This window comes from Apium graveolens, chromosome 6, assembly GCF_009905375.1.
Source record: "Apium graveolens cultivar Ventura chromosome 6, ASM990537v1, whole genome shotgun sequence".
NCBI lineage: Eukaryota > Viridiplantae > Streptophyta > Magnoliopsida > Apiales > Apiaceae > Apium > Apium graveolens.
The window spans coordinates 269,567,894-269,584,448 of record NC_133652.1 but is presented as its reverse complement, the minus strand read 5'-3'; the positions used below and the strand labels follow the sequence as shown (position 1 = coordinate 269,584,448).

The window sequence follows — 16,555 nt, the reverse complement described above, 5'->3', positions numbered from 1 at the left end:
TATAGAGAATGAAAACCCTAATAAAATAACAATATGGACTAAGGCCCACAAATAATTGGGCTTTATTATTCATAAACTAATTAGTTAATATACTCCAAACCCCACATATAAAATATATAGATAAATATATTATTTATCTTCACACTAAATATTTTTTAACTAATTATATATATATATATATATATATATATATATATAGAGAGAGAGAGAGAGAGATGAGGGTCCAATGATGAACTTTTTTAATCGAGTAACCTAGTAGCCAAATATACACCTTTAGATTAAATAAAATAACGATCTAGATTAACAAAATGCAAGCAAAGCAAAGTTGCAGTTATTCTCTGTATCTGACATAGTCAGTTGTACCATTCAACCATTTTTCATTTTATTTTTATGAAATCAACGCATATAAAATAATATAAGTCAATGTATACAAAAATTTAAAAGCACCTTTTTTAAAAATGATGGGCATATTATGCGCTCTGTATTTTTTTTAAAAGAAAAAATTACGTGTTCGGTACAGCTGTCAAGTTGTGTTTCCCATAATCGATAGTTTTGTAAAATTATTTATATGTATTCTATATGACATGTTATTTATATATCATTCTTTATTTTCGCTCCTCATCAATTTTAATTCCCCTCTTGCTAAAGAAACCACCAGTTTTGTAAAAATCAAAAATCGCGCAAGGATGAGATGAATTCAATACGAACTTCATGCACTTCTGGAAAAATGGTTGAGGTGCAAAGACCTCTGAAAATTGACAAGCAATTGAAGGTAACGTAGGCAAATACTCCGGAATGATTAAGTCGATGCACTCAACCTCAATAATATCATCAACTACTTTATGATCCTCAAAAATTGGATAATAGTCAGGTTGGGCTTGGTTTCCACTAGTTGCTTATCACTTGCAACTTTTATATCCTTACTTTCTTTAGCCTCTTTAATTGAATTTTCCGTAACATCTTCAATATACTCAACTTTCAATCTCCCATTTAACCATCTTCTCATTTTTCAAATGCATAAGACGTTGAAATTGAGATGTTATAGTTCCATAAAACCTCTCCCACTCTTCACTCGCATGTTTGTAACTTTCTTTCCTCAGTTTAACTTCATATCTCTTTTCCAATCTTTTAAGTTCATCATGTTGATTATTTAACTCATTCACCGTAAGTTTATATTAAAGTAACCAACGGTCACCATGACAAATATTAAGTTCATAATAGAAAATATCATGTTCACACTCAAGAAAATAGATGTTATCTTCCAAAAATCAATTTGTCACTTAATGTAACATGACATATTTTAAGAACATAAAATAAAAAAGCAAAATGGAAGAATAATTCACGACATGCAGATTTCAAGAGTTAAAAGCGCACGAATGATCAGAATTCAAAAGTTATAGGACCTGGACAATGAAAATTTTGAAGCTCAGGACATCGAATAATATCAGGAAAGCCCAGGGGCTCTTATGTAATTTTGAAAGATTCATGGACTAGATTATGACTTCAGGATTAATTTTAACTATTCAAAATCTTTGGGGGGCCTCTTTTTTGATGCATCAGCCTTTTTGTACTTTCAGATCCTTTTTTTTCCTTATCATTTAATCTTATTCTAGATTTGATGGATATATATTGTGTTTATATAAGCATGCAATTAGGGTTAATGATTCATAAATTGTAATCGAGTGGGGAATGTAATAGGGTTCAAAATTTGGGTATTTAGGCAGTTTTTGGTGATTTTTCAGGTGGAGACTGATAGTTTTGAAGTTGGGTAGCGGCAGGGTGTTATAGAGATGGCACTATTGTGGAAATACGATGATGAACAGTGAAAACATCAGTGAACAAGGATTCCGTCGATGAATAATAATGTAAACAATAAAAAAATGCAGGATTTCGGTTTTAACAATCCTACATAATTAGGTACCTCAAAACAATAAACAAGTCTATACTCCATAAGTTAAACTCTACTAAAGGCCAATAAAACTTTACAATTTTCCGAAAATCCAATACTTAGAATCCTTGAATAAAAAATCAACTAAATTACAACTATAGCAACAAAACCTAACAGAAATCTAAGAAAAAGATCAAACTCTTCTAAGTTCGTAACTCACACTATTCCCTTTAAGTTGCCTATCTAAGTAAGAATACCCCCTGAAGAAAAACAAAGAGAACAAAGGACCGACAAAGAGTGAAAAGCTCATATGCTGATATAAAATAATGCATAACTGAACAAAGAGTAAAATAATGAGTCCAAGAACACGACTGGATATCTGAATGAAGAATAAAAATAATTGTTAATGAAACAATATAAAGAAAGGGATAATCAACTAAACTCACAAAATAAAATAAATGTTTCCCACCAAAAATTTATCATACTCTTACAAATATTCTTATCACTTACACATAATAATCATAAATAATATAATCGAAAGTATAACTAATAAAATATAATCATACTTGTATATATAATTGTTAGTAATATGTTGTGTACTTGATGATAACTTGAACAAAACACTTTGTAGATCTTAATTAAGTGATTTTGTAGCTTTCAACGGCTGATCATTCCAACATCCGTTAAAAGAGTAGCTTATGTACAATAAGTGTAGTAGCACATTCCTGCATATCCAAATAGCTTAATGTAACAGATGCTGTAGAATGTATAAGACTAGATTGATATGCAAGATAGGCTGGTTAATTGTAAATATCAGATGCCTTGTAATCTTGTATAAATGAAATGGAGTTAACTGCCAAGAAAACAGTTTCAACGGATGTTCCATAAAGCTCTCAACGGATGATCAACATAAGTCTCAACAGATGATCAAGCTGAGTTTTAACGGATGATCAAATTCAAAAGAGCAGTTGATAGTGACTTGAAAGTCACATGCGTTGATTGTATGCAAATGGAATGTGGCAGCCTAATTCAGGTTTTAGAGAATAAAAGAAGCATTTCCATTTCCATGCTAAACAAAAGATATTCAAAGATGCTGGAAAGAGAAGTGTAGCAGCACGTAATTAGACTAGAAATAGTTTATCTTATTATCTTGTCTTTTATCATGTAACTTGGTGATATATAAACCAAGTGTAGCAAGTTGAATAGTACTCAAGTTAGTAAGCAATATTCCAGAGAAATAGATAAGGCAAAATCTGTAAGGAATTTCTCTGTTCTTGTTCTTCAACTTGTAAGCAGCTATGTACATTTGTAACACAAAGTTCTCTATTCAATATATATCTCTGGTGGAAAAGTTCAATCCACTAGAAAGTTTTTAAATACTTGTATTTATTTACTTTGTGTTTTGATTTCAATATTACTCTCATTCCGCACTTTGGTTAAATCAAACACAGTTATATATTTATAGAAAAACATTTCATAAAACTGAGAAGAAGCCAGAATTCCATTCAACGCCCTCTTCTGTAATTCTTGTTTGTATTGTTTGGGAATAACAATTGGTATCAGAGCAAGCTCTTGAAAAACAAAGAGTTTAAAGATCACAACAACAAACAAGATGAGAGAAAAGGATGTTGGAGTCAAGATTCCATTTCCGGACAAAGACAACTATCACCATCGGAAGGTGAAAATGCATCTGCATCTTCTATCTCAAGATGAAGCCTATGTGGACTGTATTGAAAAAGGTCCACATGTCCCTATGAGAGATGTTACAGGAAATGAAGCATCTGTTCCAAAATCTAGAGCATAATGGTCTGATCTTGACATTGAACAGGTAAGAAAGGATATAAAGGCCATGAACATTTTGTTTAAATGGTGTTGATGGTGACATGTTTGACAACATCATAAACTACAAAACTGCCAAGGATATTTGGGAAACTATTCAAGTTATATGTGATGGAACTGAGCAGGTAAGGTAAAACTAAATGCAACTCTTGATTTAGCAATATGAGCATTTTTCATAATGAAGAAACTGAGTCACTCACTGATATTTTTAGTAGATTTCAAAAGCTACTAAATGCTTTAAAGTTGCATGGAAGAGTCTATCAAATAAAAGACTCAAAACTCAAATTTCTTAGATCTCTACCAAAGGATTGGAAACCCATGACAGTCTCTCTAAGAAACTCATAAGACTACAAGGAATTCACCTTGGATAGACTGTATGGAATTTTAAAGACCTATGAGCTTGTAATAGAGCAAGATGAGAAAATGGAGAAAGGAAGAAAGAAGGGAGGATCCATTGTATTAGTTTTTGAGCAAGACAAGGAGAAGGAGACAAAGATTGAAGCTGTTGAATCTGCACCAAACTCTAGAGTTTGTGAAGGCAAAGGAAAAGGGCTAGTAGTCGACCAGCTTAGTCAAGATGACATGGATGACTGTTAGGGCTAAACACGCGCTAATAATTCATGCAAGTATACGCTTTTGCAAGTAATATAGAATTGTTTCTAGTTTGTTCCCACAGAGACTGACTTTGTTTAACTATGTAATTTATGCACTTATGCATCGATGATATGGTGATTATCCAATGCTAAGATGATAACAATTTGAGGTTTTGATTATAACTACGAATTAAACTAACAATTATAACTAAGAGAGTAAGAGGGTTGTATATTATATGAGACAAATATGGGATTCCAACTTCATTAAATACTTCATTCAATAGCTTTATTGTTCTTAACCTTAGCATACAATGGTGATGATACTAATCAGATAACACGAAACTGCTAAACGCCAACTTTCGTTGCACGAATAACATACTATCATACATCCACAAAAGAGATAGAAGCTGAATAGACACCAATTTATATTGCGACCCTATATGTCTATAGAATTTGACTACATAAGGGTTTAAAGCACAAGTTATCTATCATGATTACACAGGGCAAGTAAGATGGTTAAAATTACCTACGAATCATGCATAATAATAACACATGAACCTATGCTAGCATGGCAGGTTCTAAATCCTTAAATTCACTGTCGCTTCATTAAAGATTACACGCTATCTTACAAGTCCGCGACTCTTATAAGACGAATAAGCACAACCAATACTAAGTTATTACACAATCACCACACACTAAGGCATCGAAACAATTTAACTAAAGAAATCCATAAGTAAATCCGCTAGAACCCCATGATAACGATTAGCCCATAATCAGACTCATCATCAACGTGGGTTCCGATGAAAGCATGGTATAATAAACGTAGTCTTTATACTGAATAAATAACAAAACCAAGTACCAAACAAGAGTAAGGTTCACAAATAAGAAAACTAGCATCCAAGTTACAACTTAGAACAAAGATTCACAAGTAAAAACAAGATCTTCTTTATCTTCGTTGAATCGTGCTAACACGGTCTTCTTATGGCCCTGCTTGTGCTCTGGTACGTCTCTCTCTTGAAAACATCCTTTAATTGAATATATATAACAGCCCCATGCAAGATAGAAGTCCTCCAATTGTAATTACATTAGAATCAGGATTATGTGATCCCGACCCGACCCGGCGCGGGCGCGCGCTTGACCGCGCCTTTCTGACAAACTGGCGCGGTCGCGCGTTAGACTAGCGCGGGCACGCCGTACTTCTGGAGAAAACTTCTGATTTCTTCTTTTCCTTGCTGCTTCGAGCCGGCTTTCCACAAGCTTTTATTCCAACACCACCTTAACACCAAATTAGCACCAAATAATACTAATTCACCTAATTACCTAGATAATCCTGAAATGCAAAAACACTAAAAAATACATTAAAACACCAACAACTTGAGTACAAATACATCAATTCAAAGCTTAATAGAGCATTATAAACTGTCATAAATGCCACTCAACACACCCCCAAACTTGAATCGATGCTTGTCCTCAAGCATAAACAGACTCAAAGAACAAGAAATAAAAATGCATGAATGCAACTAAATGAATGCAACGATCCCAATAGAATAACTAAACTAATCAACAAGCAACATCTCAATAAATGCAGTTACTCGCATAAAGATCAATCAAATCATACAAATCAACTTACAAACTAGAGACGTGCGTGTGTGCAACTGCTTACAGATATACCATCGCAACTAGATCAATAATTGTTGGGAATATGTTGTGAACTTGATGATTACATTAACAAAATACCTTAGTAGATTTAACTTAGTAAAAAATGTAGCACTCGACGGATGATCAAATATAGTCCCGACGGATGACTCAATATAGTCCCGACGGATGATGATTTGACATCCATCGAGTGAGTAGCTTATGTAACAATAAGTATTATAACACATTTCTGTGAACAATTTTGTATAGATTCTGTAGTAGCATATGAGTCATGTAGACTACTATTAGATATGCAGAATAGGCTGACTAATTGTAAATATAAGATGTCTTATAATTCTGCATAAGTGAAAAGAAGTCAAGTGCCAAATAGCTACCCGACGGATGAATAACAAAGCAACCCGACGGATGATCAACAAAGCTACCCGACGGATGACAAACATGTACCCGACAGATGATCAATTCAAATATCTGTTGACAGTGACAACACAATCACATGCATTGGGTGTTTACAAAAGGAATGTGGGAGCCTATTTAATAGAAAATGAAGAACAAAGAAGCATTACCATTTCCATGCAAGTTAAGAAGATTTTCAAAGATGCTGGAATAGAGTAGTGAAGCAGCATGGAGTTTGACTTGATAGTTTTGTTTTATTATCCTGTCTTATTACCATGTAAACTTGGTGATATATAAACCTAGTGTAGCTAGTGAAATAAATAACTAAGCAAACACTTTTAGAAGAGAAATAGAAAAAGCTGTAACTGTTAAGAATTTCTCTGTAGTTTTTTTGTTCACTTGTAAAGCAGCTGTGAGACAATTTGTTCTTCACAGAGTTCATAAATCGATATATATCTGGTGGATACTTTCAAATCCACCAGAAAGTTTTAAATACTTGTGTTTTTATTACTTTATGTTTTTGATTTATTTAACTTGTGATTCCGCACCTTGCAAATCAAAACACTTATATATATAGTTTGAGTTAGAACATTTTGTAATTCAGAAAAAGTTTACTAGAATTACATTCAACCCCCCTTCTGTAATTCTTGTTGCATTGTTAGGGACTAACAATTGGTATTAGAGCAAGCTCTTGAAGTACAAAGAGTTTAAAGATCACAACAAACAACAAGATGAACAAGAAGGATGTTGGAGTCAAGATTCCTTTTATGGACAAAGATAATTACCACCACTGAAAGGTAAAGATGCATCTTCATTTACTTTCTCAAGATGAGGCCTATGTGAATTGCATAGAGAGAGGACCTCAAGTACCAATGAGAGCTGCAACTGGAAATGAGCCATCAGTTCCCAAACCAAGGCATGAATTGTCAGATCCTGATATTGAACAAGTCAGGAAAGACAAGAAGGCCATGAATATTCAGTTCAATGGAGTTGATGGTGACATGTTTGATAACATCATTAACTGCAAGACAGCCAAGGAAGTTTGGGACACCATTCAAATAATCTGTGATGGCACTGAACAAGTTAGAGAAAACAAGATGCAGTTACTAATTCAACAATATGAGCATTTCCACCATGAAGAAGGTGAAACTCTCACTAATATCTTTAGTAGATTTCAAAAGCTACTAAATGCTCTGAAGCTGCATGGAAGAGTCTACCAAACCAAAGACTCTAACTTCAAATTCCTGAGATCCCTTCCAAAAGAATGGAAACCAATGACAGTCTCCTTGAGAAATTCACAAGAATATAAGGAGTTCACACTAGAGAGATTGTATGGCATTCTAAAGACTTATGAGCTTAAAATAGAGCAATATGAAAGAATGGAGAAAGGGAGGAAGAAAGGAGAGTCCATTGCACTAGTTGCTGAGTTAGAAAAATAGAAGTAGATGAAGATGGAAGCTATTGAATCTACATCAAAGATCTGTGAAAGCAAGGGAAAAGGGTTGGTAGCTAATAAAGAAGATCCATTGAGTCAAGATGATATGGATTATATTGATGAACACTTAGTATTCTTATTCAGGAGGTTTTCCAAGCTCAAGTTCAGAAAGAACTTTAGAGCTGCTAAGCCAAATAGAAATATGGTGGATAAATCAAAATTCAAATGTTTCAAATGTGGCTTAGCTGGTCATTTTGCAAATGAATGCAGAAAGTCAGATTCCAAGAAAAAGTTTGAGCCTGTTGATTATAAACAGAAGTATTTTGAGTTGCTCAAGCAAAAGGAAAGGGCTTTTATAACACAAGATAATGACTGGGCAGCTACTGGACTAGATGAAGATGAAGATACAAGCTATGTCAACCTAGCCCTGATGGCCAAGTCTGATGAGACAGAAACAAGTTCTTCAAGTAATCAGGGAAACAGAAAGAATCTGTGGTATCTGGATAGTGGGTGCTCAAGGCACATGACTGTAGTTCTACCCTGCTCACTGGATTCAAGGAAAGAGCTGGCCCAAGTATTACTTTTGGAGATGACATCATGGGTTTTACTGTGGGATATGGCTTGATTTATAAAGACAATGTCATCATTGAAGAGGTTTCCCTAATGGATGGTCTCAAGTATAATCTATTGAGTATCAGCCAGCTTTGTGATAGGGGTAACACAATAACATTTAATTCAGTAGCCTGTGTCGTGACAAACAAAAGAAGCAACAATATGGTTCTCACTGGAGTGAGAAAAGGGAATGTGTATCTAACTGACTTCAACTCATCAAATGCAGTATCTATCACTTATCTTCTCAGTAAAGGAAGTCAAGAAGAAAGTTGGCTATGGCACAAGAAGCTATCCCATCTAAACTTCAAGACCATGAATGAGCTTGTCAAGAAAGAACTGGTTAGAGGTATTCCTCAAGTGGAGTTTACAAAAGACGAACTGTGTGATGCTTTCCAAAAAGGAAAGCAAATCAAAGCATCATTCAGAAAGAAGCTTGATTCAACAATTGAAGAACCTTTGCAATTGCTACACATGGATTTATTTGGACCAGTTAATGTGTTATCCATATCAAGGAAAAGATTTTTCCTAGTAATTGTGGATGATTTCTCAAAGTTCTCTTGGACATATTTCCTAAAGTCTAAAGATGAAGCTAGTAAAATCATCATCAATCACATAAGGCAAGTCAACAATCATCCTGACTTTAAAGTAAGAAGAATCAGGAGTGACAATGGAACCGAGTTCAACAATTCTGTGATGAGATCATTTTGTGAAGAAACTGGGATAATGCATGAATTTTCTGTAGCAAGAACTCCACAACAAAATGGAGTAGTGGAAAGAAAGAATAGATCCCTTATTGAAGCTGCAAGGACAATGCTTAGAGAATCAAAGTTACCAACATATTTTTGGTGCTGAAGCTGTGAACACTGCCTGCTACACTCAAAATATCTCTTTGGTGAATCAAGCAAAGTGCATGACTCCCAACCAATTGTTCAAAAACAGGAAACCAACTCTAAATTTTGTTCATGTCTTTGGCTGCAAATGTTATGTCTTGAAGAATCAGACTGATCAACATGGGAAGTTTGATGCTAAAGCAGATGAGGGAATTTTTGTTGGATATGCTGTGGGAAAAGCATATAGAGTCTACAATCTAAGAACCAACATTGTTGTGGAATCAATACATGTTGTGTTTGATGACAAAAAGATTGAAGGACCGCAAAATGGAGATTTCCATGAGAGCCTCAAATTTGATAATGTGGAGATGGCTAGTGATGACAGTAGTGATAAAAGTGATCAAGAAACTATAACTAAGGATAATGCAGAAAAATATACTACTAATGAAGCTCATAATTCAACATCTGTCGAGTTACAAAATGCTTTATCCGTCGGGAGATAATCTACATCATCCATCGGGAGATAATCAGCCTCATCTGTCGAACTCAAAGTACATCATCCGTCGGGTCATTGAGAGAAGCTGAAAGTCAAGGTAGATCACTAACAGAAAGTTCCCCTTTCTCAAATCAAAGATTCACAAACTCAAGGGGGAGTTTCTAATAATCAAAACTCAGCCACAAATCAAGACAACAATGAGGCCTCTTCATCTAGAGCAAATCTACCACAACAGAGAAAATGGACAAGAGATCACCCCTATGAGCTAATTATTGGTGATGCATCTTCTAGAGTTCAGACAAGGAAAACAACTCAAAATGAATGTCTGTACAACAACTTCCTTTCTAAGGAAGAACCAAAGAAGGTAGAAGAAGCTCTGTTGGATCCTGATTGGATTCTAGCTATGCAAGAAGAGCTAAACTAATTTGAAAGGAACAATGTATGGAAGCTGGTACCCAAGCCTAAAGGAAAGAATTTAATTGACACCAAGTGGGTATTCAGAAATAAGATGGATGAAAATGACATAGTTATAAGGAACAAAGCTAGATTGGTTGCCAAGGACTATTGTCAACAAGAAGGAATTGATTTTGATGAGACCTTTGCTCCTGTTGCAAGACTAGAAGCCATCAGAATTTTCCTAGCCTATGCAGCTCATGCCAATTTCAAAGTCTATCAAATGGATGTCAAGAGTGCCTTTCTAAATGGAGATTTGGAGGAGGAAGTCTATGTCATTCAGCCTCCTGGTTTTGAAGATCCAAATCTACCTGATCATGTATACTATCTTTTAAAAGCACTCTATGGATTGAAGCAAGCACCTAAAGCCTGGTATGCTTTGTCAAAGTTTCTTTTAGAGAATCACTTCACTAGAGGTATTGTAGACAAAACTTTATTCTTTAGAAATGTTAATGGCTCTAGCATACTTGTTCAAATCTATATAAATGATATTATATTTGGCTCTACAGATGAAAAACTTTGCAAAAAGTTTGCCAAATTGATGCAAAGTATGAAATGAGCATGATGGGAGAACTAACTTACTTTCTTGGTTTACAAGTTAAGCAAGTTAGTGATGGAATATTCATTAGTCAAACTAAATATATTCATGATTGTTAGGGTGAAAACACGTGCTAAAATTCACGCAAGTATACGCGTTCGCAAGTAGTATAAGATATAAATCAGATTCGTTCCCACAGAGACTGGTTTAGGTTAAGTTCAATTTATGCACCTATGCAACAATGTATGGCTATCGTTTAATGCTAAAATAAATAAAAAATTGTGTTTTGATTAAACTAAGAGATTATACTAAATATCATTAACTAAGAGAATTAAGGTTGAATTACTTATATGAGACAAACATGGGATTCTAACTTCATTACTACTTCATTCAAAGTCATTGTTCTCATCCTTAGCATGCAATGGTGATGACATCTAATCAGATAACACGGAACTAGTAAATGCCAACTTTCGTTGCACGAATACCCTACTACCAGACATCCACAAAAGAGATAGAAGCTGAATAGACACCAATTATGTTGAGACCCTATATGTCTATAGAATTTGACAACATAAAGGTTTAATGAACAAGTTATCTATCGTGATTACATAAGGCAAGTAAGATGGTTAAAATTACCTACGAATCATGCATAACAACTATACATGATCCTATGCTAGCATGGCAAGTTCTAAATCTCTATATTCACTGTCACTTCAATAGAGATTAACACGCTATCTTATATGTTAGCTACGCATATAAGACGAATAAGCACAACCAATACTAGGATATCAATCAAACACCACACACCAAGATATTGAAACAAATTAACTATAGAAATCCATAAGTAAATCCGTTAAGACCCCACGATAACGATTAGTTCATAACTGAACTCATCGTCACCATGGGTTCCAATGAAAGCATGATAATAAACAATATAAGAGTAGTAAGGTTCAAAGACAAATCGAAAACAAGCATCCAAGTATCAACTATATTAAAGAAAACAAGAGTCTTCTTCTCCGTAGCCTTCTCGTGCTCTCTAGGTCTTCTTAATCTTCTTGCCTTCGCTCTGGTTTTTTAAAAAATGTCTTCCCATAAGGTTTATATAAGAGTCCAGGAGTCACCGCGCCAACAGAAGCCCAAACAGAATTGAAAACAAATAAAACCAAAATCTGAAATTCCGCACGCACGCGACCGCGTGCTTCCTCCACGCGGTAGCGTGCTGGCGCGCGGTCGCGTGCTCCTAGCGCGCGGTCGCGTGCCACCCTTCTGGAAAATTCTTCATTTTGCTCCCGTTTGTGCTGATTTCTTTGCTCATCATCCCTAGACTAATTCCAAGCACTTCCTTAAGCTTTATTTGATGAAAACCACCTATCTAAGCAAGTTATACCCTGAAATGCAAAAACACTAGAAAACGCGTCAAATACACAAAATACTTGAGTCCAAGACACCAATTCAAGCTGTTATGAGACGCTCTAAGTGGTATAAAATGCCACTTATCACACCCCCAAACTTGAATCGATGCTTTTCCTCAAGCATAAATAGACTCAAATCTATAAAACAAACCCAATACATGAATGCAACTAAATGATAATATAATCGATCCCCTCAGAATAACCATAACCAAATGAATAAACCGATGCCTTTAAGAATGCAATGACTCAAAACAGAGCTCGAATAAGTCCCACAAACCAACTCACAAACCAAAAACGTGCGTGTGTGGATGCTTAACAGATATACTCTCTATACTAGATCAATAACCATAACTTATCTTTCATCAAAACAATCATAAGTTTATAACTAGAATAGACGTTAAACGCATAATGACTCACAACACCTCCTTTCTACTAGAGTTATACAAGGATTCATGCTATTATTGAACACATAACAAAGATGCTTATTGATCGTGCAATGAATGAGGTCCACAAAAGACTTATGCAATAATACCCATATAGCGAGCGTTAGGTTAGCGGATCCCAGACTATAAAAGCCTTAGGTGACTAGGCACAAAGTCCCCTAAGAACTTAATAACTCGAGTATTAAAGAGCTCACTCTTGATCAATTATGCATAAATACATACTCTTTTTTTTCAACAATTTCTGAATGAGTGCGTTTTGCTCCATCTCATTCAACCCTATACTACTCATAAAACTATGAGTCGGCTACTAGACATTTGATTCCTAGCCTTACAATAATTAGCAATGAAATCCTGCTTTTCTCCAGTTTAAAAATCAGTGCTTTTACGTCATTACGAGAATATCACCAATTCTAAATATAACCAACTGATTAAATCTCAACAAATAAACAAATATGATCATGATCTAGTTGTAAAGCAATCATATAAGACTTTTTGAAAATATATATTCCTGGCATGCAAATTAATTCATTAGGACTTAAACATCCCTCTATTCGTCATCACTATACTCACATCAACATCAACCAATCAATAAGAAATAGCTCAACCTAAGGGATCATGTTATTTGCATGCAAATACAACTACATGGACTCACATAATAACACAAACAAATGCAAAAATATGAATGAAATACAACTAAACATGAACTAAACATGCAACATGAATCTATATTTCTGAATGAGTGCGTTTCGCTCCATCTCATTCAACCCTATACTACTCATAAAACTATGAGCCGGCTACTAGCCATTTGACGCCTAGTCTTACAACAACTAGCAATGAAATCCTGCCTTTCTCCAGTTTAAAAATCAGTGCTTTTACATCATTACAAGAATATCACCAATTCTAAATATAACCAAGTGATTAAATCTCAACAAATAAACAAATATGATCATGATCTAGTTGTAAAGCAATCATATAAGACTTTGTGAAAATATTTATTTCTGGCATGCAAATCAATTCATTAGGACTTAAACATCCCTCTATTCGTCATCACTATACTCACATCAACATCAACCAATCAATCAGAAATAGCTCAACCTAAGGGATCATGTTATATGCATGCAAATGCAACTACAAGGACTCACGTAATAACACAAACAAATGCAAAAATATGAATGAAATACAACTAAACATGAACTAAACATGCAACATGAATCTATATGAACACACATACACATACACACACACTAATCCTTACATTATTATCCCCAAACTTAAAATTTTCAATGTCCCCATTGAAGGTAATAATAAGGATTCAGGCATACCTAGTCGTCAAAAAAAGCACCCTCTTCGGGTGGAGGATCAGGTGGCCAATCAACCTCGACACCAGTGGCTCGGAAAATAGTGCCCAAAGCCTGTGTCAAATATGCAGCAAAATGACGATGAATGTCGTGCATGGCCTCCATACGCCTAGTCAATCGCTTATACAGGGCATCACTAACACCGGTCCTAACAACTGCCTACTGCGCATGAGAAGAACCCTCTGTAGGCACGAGAGGATCCGTTCGGCCACCTTCTACATCATCAAAAATATATCCCAACCCCTTGTCAGGGGGTGCACCTAAAAATGCATAACTCAAGTGATCTGGTAGTGGGTTGAGCTCAAGTGTGGGAGTATCTTCAATAGACGACTCGAGATGCTCCTGAGAAATTTTCAGCTCTGCTAACCCAAGAGAATCGAATGGCATATCTAACTTCCTCTTCCACGGAGGTGCATTCAAAAACTACAGTTGCTCTGCCCCTTCTTCATCTTTACTATCAAATTCCCCTGTTAAGGTATCTGACTTTGGCAATTGCTCAAACTCTGAATTTATGACAAAGTCTACCCACTCTACTTTAAAGCACTCCTCTTTAGCTGTGGGCAACTTTATTTCCTTGAACACATTAAAGTGACTTTCTGATCATGAACCTTCATCGTAAGCTCTCCCTTTTGTACATCGATCATAGTTCGGCCTGTAGGAAAGAATGGTCTTCCCAAGATAATGGGAATCTTCCTATGTTCCTCAAAGTCTAGAATGACAAAATCAACAGGGAAGATGAGCTTATCCACCTTAACCAAGACATCCTCCATATACCTCATGGATAAGCGATGGATCGATCGGCTAGTTGCAATGACATGTATGTCGGTTTCAGATCAGGTAGACCAAGCTTCTTGAAGATAGACAAGGGCATAAGTTTGATGCTCGCTCCTAAATCACATAAACACTTTTCGAATGAAAAGTTTCCGATGGTGCAAGGAATAATGAAGCTTCCAGGATCTTTAAGCTTCGGAGGCAACTTCTGTTGCAGCACATCACTGCATTCCTCTGTAAGAGCAACGGTCTCTAAGTCATCGAGCTTCACATTTCGAGAGAGAATACCTTTCATAAACCTCGCATAGCTAGGCATCTATTCAAGAGCTTCAGCGAAAGGTATGTTGATATGAAGTTATTTGAATACCTCCAGAAACTTAGCAAATTGCTTATCCAACTTTTGCTTCTGCGGCCTCTTAGGAAAATTAGGTGGAGGATAGACCTCTTTCTCCCCTGTATTACCCTCAGGAGGAGTGTGTTCCACAATTTTCTTCCTTGATTCCACCTCGGCATCCTTCTGCACTTCTTCTTCAGCCACAACTTCATTTTATGAAACTTGAGATTTTTCAGGCTCATTATCTTGCTTAATGTTGGGGCTTGCGACCTTTCCAGACCTCAAGGTGATGGCGTTCACCTGTTCTTCAACTTCCCTCTTGCCTGGATTTGCTTCTGTATCACTAGGAAGCGTTCCTGATGGTCGATTTAATAAGGCGTTAGCAATTTGCCCTATTTGGTTCTTCAGAGTCTTGATAGAAACAACCTGGCTTTCGCATATAAGAGCTTGAGTTTTGCACATCAGCCTCAACTCCTCCAATTCATATTTTTCATTCGAATATTGACCTTTACCTTCATGAGTTTGAAGTTGGAGTTGTTGTCTTGGTGCGAGTGGTTGCTGAAAACCAGGAGGATTGAATTCCTTATTTTTAAACTGCTGGAACTGCTGTTGCATCACATTCTGATTGTTGCTCCAGCTGAAGTTAGGATGATTCCAGTTGTCAGGATGATAAGTGTCTGGAACTGGTTGCTGCAATCTCTGAAAGTTGCTCACAAACTGAGCTGATTTACTAGATATAGCGCATTGCTCCGTCTTATGTGAACCTGCACACAACGCACAAACACTGGTTATCTGATTCACACCATAGTTAGCCAGAGAATCGATCTTCATAGACAACGCCTTTAGTTGAGCAGTGATAGCCGTAGCTGTATCCACTTCAAGAACTCCTGCTACCTTGCCATGTGGTAATCTCTGGGTTGGATACTGATATTCATTAGCAGCCATCAGTTCAATTAGATCATAAGCTTCCTCATAGCTCTTTGCCCATAATGCTCCACCTGATGCTGCGTCGAGCATGGGTCTTGACTGTGCTCCCAACCCATTATAGAAGCAATTGATGATCATCCAATCAGGCATTCCATGATGAGGACACTTCCTAAGCATCCCCTTGTAGCGCTCCCAAGCTTCACACAAAGATTCTCCTATTTGCCGCGCAAATTGAGTAATAGCGTTTCTGAATGCAGCTGTCTTCGCCATAGGGAAGAATTTAGTGAGAAACTTTTGAGCAAGATCTTCCCAAGTAGCAATCGAACTAGCTGGTAGAGAGTGTAACCAGCTCTTAGCCTTGTCCCTCAGAGAGAATGGGAAAAGTATCAGCTTAATAGCATCTTCAGAAACATCATTGAACCTGAAGGTGTCGCAGGTCTCTATGAAATCCCTAATGTGCGTATTGGGATCTTCCGTTGGAGAACCCCCAAACTGGACTAAATTCTGTACTCATTGAATTATGCCAGGTTTGATCTCAAAGGTATTAGTTGTGATAGCTGGCCTGACAATGCTAGAT

The 16,555-nt window shown here is 36.1% G+C and overlaps 1 non-coding gene across 1 annotated transcript; it reads left to right on the top strand.

The window, feature by feature from the left end:
• The first annotated feature begins 16,126 nt into the window (after positions 1-16,126).
• On the top strand, positions 16,127-16,233 carry LOC141669884 (small nucleolar RNA R71). Its single transcript, XR_012554130.1, has one exon. It is a non-coding gene; the product is annotated as a small nucleolar RNA R71 (small nucleolar RNA).
• The last annotated feature ends 322 nt before the right edge of the window (positions 16,234-16,555 follow it).